At 39.6% G+C, this 10,999-nt stretch overlaps 1 non-coding gene across 1 annotated transcript; it reads left to right on the forward strand.

Annotated features, from left to right (window-relative positions):
• Positions 1-2,802: 2,802 nt before the first annotated feature.
• Positions 2,803-2,874, forward strand: TRNAK-UUU (transfer RNA lysine (anticodon UUU)). Its single transcript has one exon. It is a non-coding gene; the product is annotated as a tRNA-Lys (tRNA).
• The last annotated feature ends 8,125 nt before the right edge of the window (positions 2,875-10,999 follow it).

Genomic DNA, 10,999 nt, shown 5'->3' on the forward strand with positions numbered 1-10,999 from the left:
AGCACTGTCAAGCAGCAAAAAATGTTGAATGGGACATCCTTCTCCAAGCAATGTTTCTCTACCTCTGGCATAAGGTGGTGGAAAAACCAGTCCTGGAAAATGGCCTGTGTAACCCAGGCTTTGGGGTTACTTTCCACATAACAGGAAGAGAGCTCTTGGCTATGTTTCTAAGGGCTCTTGGGTTCTCTGAATGATAAACTGAGGCTTCAGCTTCATATCGCTGGAAGCATTGCCACCAAACTACAGAGTTAGCCTATCCTATGCTGCTTTATAGGATGGCATCAAGTTCTCCTCCCTACTGATGTAACTTTGGTCTGGCATCCTCCTCCAGTACAGTCCTGTCTCATCCACATTAAAAACCTGCTCGGGTAAATACGTGCCTTCATCAATAATTTCTCAAAGTGTTTCACGAAATTCCCAGGCAGCTACTGTATCTGTACTCACTGCCTCGCCACTGACTTTTACGTTGTGAAGGTTGGCTGTAGCCTTGAACTGATGAAACCAGCCATGGCTGGCATTAAAAGATGCGCCCTCTGATTCTTCGCCGTGTTTCTTCTTCAAGTCTTCATAAAGGCTTTTAGCTTCCTCTTGAATCAGCATTAAGCTGAGCAGGACTTGACGCTGATGCTGATCCTGGATCCACACACTGAGAAGTTTCTCCATCTCCTCCATCACTTTTCCACATTTCTTCAATATTATTATCAACATCATTAGCACAGCAGACTTCACATGTTCCATGCTCTTGTCCTTGTTCTTTAGAATCGTGCTGATGGTTGAACAATTCGTATTATAAGAACAAGTGACATCTACCATCTTTTTGCCCTGCTCCATTCTCAATTATGTTCACTTTTGTTTCCATCGTTATCGCTTAGTACTTCTTAGCGGTACCAGCTACATCACTGCTGTTTTTAGACTTGCTTCGGGGCATCCTGGGCTTGAAATAAAGATACTGTACTACTGTACTCTGTGAAGTACACAAAACCACAACCATTTGTAGAGGATGCATGCACATGCCAATGTACGCCAGACACATGAACTAACTTACATGATTGGACATGCAAATGCACGTTCGTATCTTTGAAAGTTTGCAACTTGAAGGTTTGTATGTAAGGGACTTACTGTACTAAGAATAAACTTAAAACTTCTAAGGGATTGGAGGAGGAGATAATTACATAAAACATATCAGTAATCAGAATAGGCATCAAACTTCTTGATAGCAATGGAGTTCACAAAACAATGAAGCAAAGCCTTTCTGGTTTGGAGCAGAAGATATTTTCATCCTAGAATTAAGTAACAATCAACTATGAGGGTAAATATGGAAGGACATCTGTGCACCCTTTCTCAGAAAACTACTGAAGATGGGTCCCAGTAAAATGAGGGACCTAACAAAAAAGAAGAAAACATGAAAGCTGGGAAACAAGGAATGTCATACATAAAACTACTAGAGGGACTTCGGTCCTGGGACGAAAATCCAGGTAGCAACCAATCCAGACAGGAGCAGGAGGACAGAGATAATCAATAGACTACCTGAAATGGTAAATGTAGTGTTGATAAGCTTCTGAAAGTCTAATTAAACATTTGGTTAGAGTAACAGAAAACTGGTAAGATGAAAAGCTAGGCAGTTCTTAACGCCAAAGAAAACGAACAGCTGTACAATGACGGAAAAGTAATGAAAGTATGCTTAATTGGTTTACTAATGACCAACACTTACATAATAATGTAAATACTAAATACTGAATTAACTAGAAATTAGATTAGGATTATATTAAGAGGATAGGGAAAGGGAAGTATATGCGGGTGTGGCGTTAATAAAGTCTAAAATTTATAAATCAAGAAACAGCAGTATAGCTATAGGCATCAGGAAAAACTGCCAAAAATTTAAAAGCCTCAGCTGAGGGGAGAGAGAAAGCACTGCTTTTTAAAATTTTTAATATAAACTTTGTAGTATTATTTAACATTTTGTATAATTTTGATTTTTAAAATATTTATACTGCCCCCTAAGAAAAGAACCAATGAGAATAAATCCAGAGATTATTCATATTTTAGCTTGTACCATGCATTAATGCCAACACTCTACTTGGTTCAAATTCTCTTTGAAGATCCAACATTTGCTGAATTTAAAAAAAGCTCATTGCTCCATATGTCCTGTCTCCCTCAGCGACCAATATTTGAATTTTCAAAGATTGTATTTGAAATACTTCAAATATTGAAGTATTTAATATTTGAATTACTTCAAATATTGAAGTAATTCAATATTTGAATTACAGTGGATAAAAAAATTCTCTTCTAGTTCCTGTGTGTGATTAGTGACTATCCCAAAGCATGAAATATGATTTTAAAATATTTGTTCTCTGAATGTTCATTTATTCTTCATTTTTACTACATCACCTCTGCATGGCATTTGATAACCAAATGAAAGCCTCCCTTACTCTGCTTTGCGTTAGCCTGGTTCTCCTTCAATCCCCTCTAAGGTCATGACTCCATTACATCATTTAGGGTCTTCTCTGCTCTAACTCCTAATTTATGTAATTACTACATTTCACCTTAAAAATTGCCAAACAGTCAGTGTTCTATAAACAACAGTATTGTGCATATTTTTGCTAACAACAAATATACATGTATTACAGTAAAGAAGTTTATAAATTCAGAACCTATTAACAATCTAGAGTAAATACACTTTTAGCATAATAAAATGTATTTTTCTGAAGTCTATGTAACAGTAAATAACTATAATAGAATTGAATTAATCAAATATAGACTCAATATTCTTTTTTTTTAATTTTTAAAAATATTCTAGGGAATTCCCTGGTGGTCCAGTGGTTAGGACTCGGCACTTTTACTGCTGGGGTCTGGGTTCAATCCCTGGTCAGGGAACTAAGATCCCATAAACCGCACAGCACTGCCAAAAAAAAAAAACAAAACCCACTCCCGTGTATTCTTAATGTAGGAATCAACAGGTAATATAGTAGAAAACAAAGTACAGGTGACAGATGGCAACTAAAATGCCTTCAGGCACAACATGCAACATACTTACTATTTTCTGAATAAAAAATCTAGACCCAGGGCTTCCCTGGTGGCGCAGTGGTTGAGAGTCCGCCTGCCGATGCAGGGGACGCGGGTTCGTGCCCCGGTCCAGGAAGATCCCACATGCCGTGGAGCGGCTAGGCCTGTGAGCCATGGCCACTGAGCCTGTGCGTCCGGAGGCTGTGCTCCGCAACGGGAGAGGCCACAACAGTGAGAAGCCCGCGTACTGCAAAAAAAAAAAAAAAAAATCTAGACCCAGATAAGCAGAAATGCTTTGGGAGGAAAATAATAAATAACTTGAAACCCAAAACTGTCCCAGAAAATCCAAAATGTGTCACTGGAAGTACACATCATTATAAACACAGGGAGAGACACCATTCAATCAAAGAATACAGTGAGGGTCCATTCAATACTCACTTATCCATCTAGAATTCAACTGCATATTCTCAGCAAATTTTTTTTTTAAAAAAAGAGAAATAAAAATCTAAGTAGTACAGGCAATTATGCTTCTGTTAAACTCAATGAACATATGCCCTTGCTAATGGATATGATCAAACCTAAATTGTTCTACTGATGTTGACAAACCTGTGAAGAGAATGTATGATTTTATTTGAAGGGTATCCTTGACCATGGGTAAAGAACTCAGAAGCATTGCCCATGTCACCAGGCCATGAGTAGTGATGTCTTCTTTGCTGCCTATCAGATTTACAGATGACTAGTTCAACCAGTGGAACTCTCTACTAATATGTTGGTTCCACTATCTAATAATACACTAATCCTTTTCAAAGGAGGGCCTTATTTTGTGGTCAAGCTGGTAGAAGGCCAACTCTTTTCCCTGTTCTCTGAAGAACATTGACAAATGGATTTCTCTCTTGAGTTCAATTATGTTAATCCAAAAAAAGCACACATTTTGGAATCAGAGGGATCTAGATTTAGGTAATTTACTTAACTCCCTTGAGCTTCAGTTTCTATGTCTAGAAAGTGAGAGAAATAATAATATCTATATTATATATATATGGTACTATATCTTGAGGGTACTATATCTACATTATAAGCCTGTGTGCTTCTCACAATACATGCTGTAGAATACATATTCAATTTTAGTTTGTGCCACTCCTTTTCTACTTGACTTCTTCTAGTCTGAGGGCTAACACTAACAATTTCTTTCCCTAATTTATTTAGCTTGGTTTTCTTATCTCTAGAGAATTCCTGCCTCACTAGATTACTATGAGGACACATATAGAAAAACAATGGGAGGACTTCCCTGGTGGCGCAGTGGTTAAGAATCCTCCTGCCAATGCAGGGGACATGGGTTCGATCCCTGGTCTGGGAAGATCCCACATGCTGCAGAGCAATTAAGCCCGTGTGCCACAACTACTGAGCCTGCATGCCTAGAGACTGTGCTCTGCAACAAGAGAAGGCACCGCAATAAGCCCACACACTGCAACAAAGAGTAGCCCCCACTCGCCACAACTAGAGAAAGCCCATGCACAACAACAAAGACCCAACGCAGGTAAAAATAAAATAAAATAAATAAATTTATTTTAAAAAAAAGAAAGGAAAACAATGGTAGAGATGTCAAATCCTTTAAACAAAAGTCTCCTGTATTCAGATGAGTTATTTTTTCCTTCTTTCTTTAGGTATGTGGACAATCATCTCACCTTGTTTATACACCTTGTTTTATGAGCAAAACTGCTACAGATATAATCATCAGAGATTTATACATGTGGCAGAGCTAACCAAGGAAATCTTTAGGAAACATTTGAGGGCCTCAGCTTCACTCTTTAATTAGAGCGTGGTTAACAGATAGTACTGTTATACATTCTCTTGTGTAGAAACTGCCTCTAGGCTGAGCTGGAAGAGTTCCACAGTGTCCTGGACCTCTGAATACAAAACCCAGGAGTCTAGCTTGAAACTGGAGTGTCATCCTCAACTCTTTCCTGAACTCTCATCTCAATACTGATTAAACATACCTTGAATTAGTCACTTCATCTCCGTCTCCAATGCCAATGCCCCAGGTCAGGCCTCCACTGGCTCTCAGCTAGATACCAGCAAAAGTCAGCCACCTGCTCACCTAATCTCCAGTCCTTCCTGATCAACCCAACTCCTTGCTGTCAACAGAGGGCTCTTTTTAAAAAATTAACTCCATCAGACAAGTTACACGTCTGATGAAAACAATGACCCCTCCACCACCCCCAAAGAAAGCCAGAATTCCTTGACCTGCAAAACAGCCTCCTTTATATTCTAACCCAGGCTACCTTTCTAGCCTCACCAATTCCACCCAACACCACCACCCCCTCCCACTCAATTGCTTAGTGAAACAACATAGCATTGTGTCTAAAACTAATGCTAATCAAGTGTCCACGTCTTCCTTTTAGTAATGGAATGCTCAAGTTTTCGCTGAGCACCAGGACACCCTAAGTGTGATCATGTGACTAGATTGTGACCAATGGGGTGTAAAGGAAAGTGTTGTGTGCTTATTTTTGAGTTTCATCATTAAAAGGAAGTTTCTTGCTCAAAAAAACCCAAAATAGTACTGTTATGTTAAGAAGACTGTTCAAACCATAGCCAAGTAAAATCCAGAAACTAAAGTGACCCATTATCTGCTGAATAAGAGAAACAGAACATTCAAGAAATTTAAAGTAAGATCAGTCTGTCAGCAGAATTTCTTAAGAATTTCAAACTTCCGGGCTTCCCTGGTGGCGCAGTGGTTGAGAGTCCGCCTGCCGATGCAGGGGACACGGGTTCGTGCCCCGGTCCGGGGGGATCCCACATGCCGTGGAGCGGCTGGGCCCGTGAGCCATGGCCGCTGAGCCTGCACGTCCGGAGCCTGTGCTTTGCAACGGGAGAGGCCACAACAGTCACAACAGTGAGAGGCCCGCGTACAGAAAAAAAAAAAAAAAAAAAGCACTTCAAACTTCCTTTTCAGACCCAGGAAATTTTCTTTAAAAGAGAAACTTAGAAATGCATTGTTGGCAGGAATTAGAAAGAAGCAAAGAAGAAACTTTTTTTTTTAAGTTAATACATGCCTAATCTAGAAGCTATGTGGCTATTATGTCATTTTTAAGTGCCAAGCTCAAAGTAAAGAAGCTGAATTTTACATCTCAGTATACTGTTCCCAGAATAATTCATCTTATTCCACTGTAGGCAAAAGTCTAACAAACATTTTGAACCTTTACCAGTTCCAGGCTATAACATGCACTCAGTAGCAGTCCCTTCGTCATATAGGCAAATCCCTTTCTCAGAACTCAACCTTGAGCTACGGGCTAGGATCTAAGGTCTGGGGCCTGAGTTATTGGTTAGGATTTCTATACTGACTTGATCCTCTACTTAGAGAGCCTGGGCCAGTATCATCACCAAGTTCCCTGACAGGAAATTGCTTTTTTCTCTCTCTTGAAATAAGATTTAATAAAAGAGCAAGAACACCTCTGCCCTCTCCCTATGAGAGCAGACTTTAATTAGCCACAGTCAAATCAAGAGCAGAAACCACAGAGTAATTTAAACAGGGGGAGCTCACTATAAAGAATTATTGAGCAATGATAGGAGAGTAACTATAAAGATGGAATGAGAGCTCTAAAGGGTGCTGAAGAACTGAGGGAAAGAACTAAAAACGAGGAACCTGGAGGAGATCAAACTTCAAAGTTTGCTGAAGAAGGTATGGTTAAAGCCCACTTGATGCAGAGAAATTGCCTAGGCCAGACATGGCCCAGAGTTGCCAGGAAAGCAGAAACAACCCTCTGGACACAGGTTCTTTTAAAGAAAAGCAAGATATGTGAATATGCTTAATGCCACTGAACTGTACACTTAAAAATGGTTGCAATGGTAAATTTTATGTTATATAGGTTTTACCACAATAAAAAGGTTTTTTTTTAAGTGAGATATAAAATTAGGGAGAGGGAATTCCCTGCCGGTCCAGTGGTTAGGACTCCACGTTTTCACTGCCCTTAAGGGCAGGGGTTCAATCCCTGGTCGGGGAACTAAAATCCTGCAAGCTGTGAGGCACATGGCCAAAAAATAAAATGAAATGAAACAAAACGAAATGAAATAAAGGAGAGTCGTTCCTAAATCTACGGCATTGTATTTATCAGATTATCTTTAGTGATGGAGTGAACCCCAAGGTTAAAATGTTTAGAAAGGTGGAAGTCCAATTTTTCCTTCACTTGCAACTGTGGAACTAGCCTTGGTTGGAAAGAAGGAAGTCACTTCCCACATCACAGGGGTAATTTTGTCTTCCTAACAGTTGAAGAGTTTTCTTCTAGAACTATGACTCAACTCTTTGGGGGAGAGTTCCTTATCATGGTATGGTAGCTGAGGTATTTCCACTAAGTAGAATGGTCATGACATATTTAATATATCAAAACCTTTTTTAAGAAATCCATTTCACATTTTAAAAATTTATTCTCAACTTCAGAAATAATTGTAAAAGGACTGCCAAAGACTACTTTTAATTATAGTAATAAGCAAGGAACTAATAGGGGGTATTCAGTTAAAATGGAAGAAAATGCTTCCACTCAGCCTTATTTCCACATTTCATTCCTCACTTAGCCCAAACCATCTTCTAATACAATACAATCAGTTTAATCATGACAAGGTGATCATTAGTATTTAGTCCTAGCAAAATGGGCCTGGTGAGTTTTTTGATTTGCACATTCTTTGTTTGGGAATATTGCCTTAAATAACTGTATGGCAAATAAAATGACTCGGCAGGCCCACGCAGAGAAGGGAGTATTCTCAATAGCAAGTTGCCTTTATATGGGCATCTTTCTACATTCTAAAATTATGTCTCCATTATCTTGGTTAGAGTTCAACACTTTTAAATCTATAAGAAATATGTGATGCATGAGTGCATATGATGATTCACAGATTTGAAATAACACCTACTCTCCTTCGGTTCTGGCACAAAATGGGTCGGTGAAGCCTGCAATTAAGAAAGTTATATTAGCCTGTCTTGCCACAAGGATGGTGACATCAATATACACATCCAGAGCATAAATATGAGCAAAAATGAGTTTAGAAAACAGTCTACTCCAGCAATGGCTGGTGTCTTGGTGCCTTTGCCATGTCATCTAAATTTCTGTCACTAATAATAACATTAATAATATTTACTAAATACTGTTATGTTGTTTCTTGTAGTCATCAGAACAGCCCTATGAGGTAGATACTATGATGGTTCCTATTTTACAGATGAAGAGAGATTAAATAAGTTGCCCAAGATCATACTCTTAGCCAGTGGTAGAGCTTGGATTTGAACCCAGATCTCTCTGACTCAGAGGTTCACTCTTTTGATCGGGACTAGTTACATAATTTGAAAAGCCCAGTACAAAATGCAAATGTGGGGAGCCCTGTTCAAAAATTATTAATAAGCACAGGGCCCTGTGTGATTTCACATGTTATACACCCATGAGCTGGCAGTGCTCTTAAGCATATCACTTCCCTCCACCATGTCCTTCATCCCCACGCCTCAACCAAATTCAGCAAATATTTTGTCCAACCCACAACTCCACTGTAAGAGGTCCTGCAGGTCCTGCATGGATTCCTAAGAGACACATGTCCAGTCTGGAGACAAACATTTATTTCTCAGTCAATCCTTTTATTTGCTGATATTTCACATTATGCTCAACAGCAGAAAGTATCCCATACTTTTATGAGTTTTGAATATCATCCTTCTCTTTGGTTGGTCCCTAACACCTCCCTTTTTAAAAAAATTTTTTAATTTTACATCTTTATTGGAGTATAGTTGCTTTACAATGTTGTGTTAGTTTCTGCTGTATAACAAAGTGAATCAGCTATATGCACACATATATCCCCATATCCCTTCCCTCCCACCCTCCCTATCCCACCCCTCTAGGTGGTCACAAAGCATCGAGCTGATCTCCTTGTGCTATGCAGCTGCTTCCCACTAGCTATCAATTTTACACTTGGTAGTGTATATATGTCAATGCTACTCTCTCACTTCGTCCCAGCTTCCCCTTCCCCTCACCCCCATGTCCTCAATCCATTCTCTATGTCTGCGTCTTTATCCCTGTCCTACCCCTAGGTTCATCCGAACCATTTTTTTTAGATTCCATAGCATACAATATTTATTTTTCTCTTTCTGACTTACTTCACTCTGCATGACAGTCTCTAGGTCCATCCACCTCACCACAAATAACTCAGTTTCGTTTCTTTTTATGGCTGAGTAATATTCCATTGTATATATGTGCCACATCTTCTTTATCCATTCATCTGACGATGGACACTTAGGTTGCTTCCATGTCCTGGCTATTGTAAATAGTGCTGCAATGAACATAGTGGTACATGTCTCTTTTTGAATTATGGTTTTCTTAGGGTATATGCCCAATAGTGGAATTGCTGGATCATATGGTAGTTCTGTTTTTAGTTTTTTAAGGAACCTCCATACTGTTCTCCAAAGCTAACATCTCCTTTTTAATTAGTCTGCTTCCCTGTTTTAAAAAATAAATAACTTAGCCATTTCCATTGCAATTTTAAGCATATAATATCACAGTGTCATGTACTGCTCCTTTCCACTGTGATTATTTGCAGCTGCTTCACCCTAATGATGGGAAAAGGCCTCAGATCCTCATAATTGTAGGGTCCTGATTAATGAGCTCTTTGCCTCTCTGGATCTCCTTTTGAAGATTTTTCCAAACCTTTCACTTGGCACCTTCATTCAAGTGGAATATCTGGAGCTTGGTGGATGGCATGTTTTAGTGTAAACCTTTTACCATCCAACACATATCTCGAGAACAAAGGAAATCTGTTTGCAGAGTTTATAGAGTAATTGGGACATGCAAGTTACATTTCTAGGGAAATGAACTGGTTGTGTGTGGATATCTGTGGTGGAGGAGAGTTTGGAGCCTGAGGACTAGAAGACAGAGAAGGCATAATCTCTGCCCCTGGTGGGGCTTTCCACCTAATCTGATGCCTAGCCCCAGACTATCCCATCCTCACACACCTTTTTACTGTGATTTTTTTTTCTACAAGAAATTTTTTTAGTTAATTAATTTATTTATTTTATTCATTTATTTTTGGTTGCGTTGGGTCTTCGTTGCTGTGTGCGGGCTTTCTCTAGTTGCGACAAGAGGGGTCTACTCTTTGTTGCAGTGCGCGGGCTTCTCACTGCGGTGGCTTCTCTTGTTGGAGAGCACGGGCTCTAAGCACGCAGACGTCAGTAGTGTGGCATGCGGGCTTCAGTAGTTGTGGCTCGCGAGCTCCAGAGTACAGGCTCAGTGGTTGTGGTGCACAGGCTTAGTTGCACCGCGGCATGTGGGATCTTCCCAGACCAGGGCTTGAACCCGTGTCCGCTGCATTGGCAGGCGGTTTCTTAACCACTGCGCCACCAGGAAAGTCCCTCTACAAGAAATTTTGACTATTCCTATCTTTCTTTCTTCCTAATACGGGGTAAGAACGGAAGAATCACAGGCAGCCCCCACCTGAGACTCTTCATACTTTAGGATTTAAATATGGGCTCCTGAAATTGGTGCCTCCCTACCTCTCATGGATAAAGCTGAATGAGATTATAGATAACTTATAAATTCTGCATAGAAAGAATAAGGCACAAGAAAATATCTAGAAGAGTAGTTCTCAATTGTATCAGACCCACTATCCCCTTTTTATAATGAAATATCCCTTCATTGTCTTGAAAGGGAATTCATAGATGATATAACCTACCAACACACAGAAAAAAAAAAAAACTTTTTACAATTAACATAATGCTCCAAGTGTGATATAAAGGAGAAATAAAAAATTAGAGTTAGGGTTATGTTCAGATAATTATAAATAGGTTTTTCACCCACATCAATGCCTTAAAGGACATTTGATAGCTGGGCGGGACAATTTCTATATCCTATGGAACCGTTCCAAACATCCGTCAATCCTGGCCCTCAGCCACCAAATACCAGTTAGCATGTCTTCAATCACTGTAATAACCGAAAATGCACCCACATTTCCTATAACACATCCTAAAGGTGGTACT

Source organism: Delphinapterus leucas, chromosome 13 (assembly GCF_059928025.1).
Source record: "Delphinapterus leucas isolate spDelLeu-1000000601 "Yukka" chromosome 13, BTC_Dleu_Yukka2, whole genome shotgun sequence".
Lineage (NCBI taxonomy): Eukaryota > Metazoa > Chordata > Mammalia > Artiodactyla > Monodontidae > Delphinapterus > Delphinapterus leucas.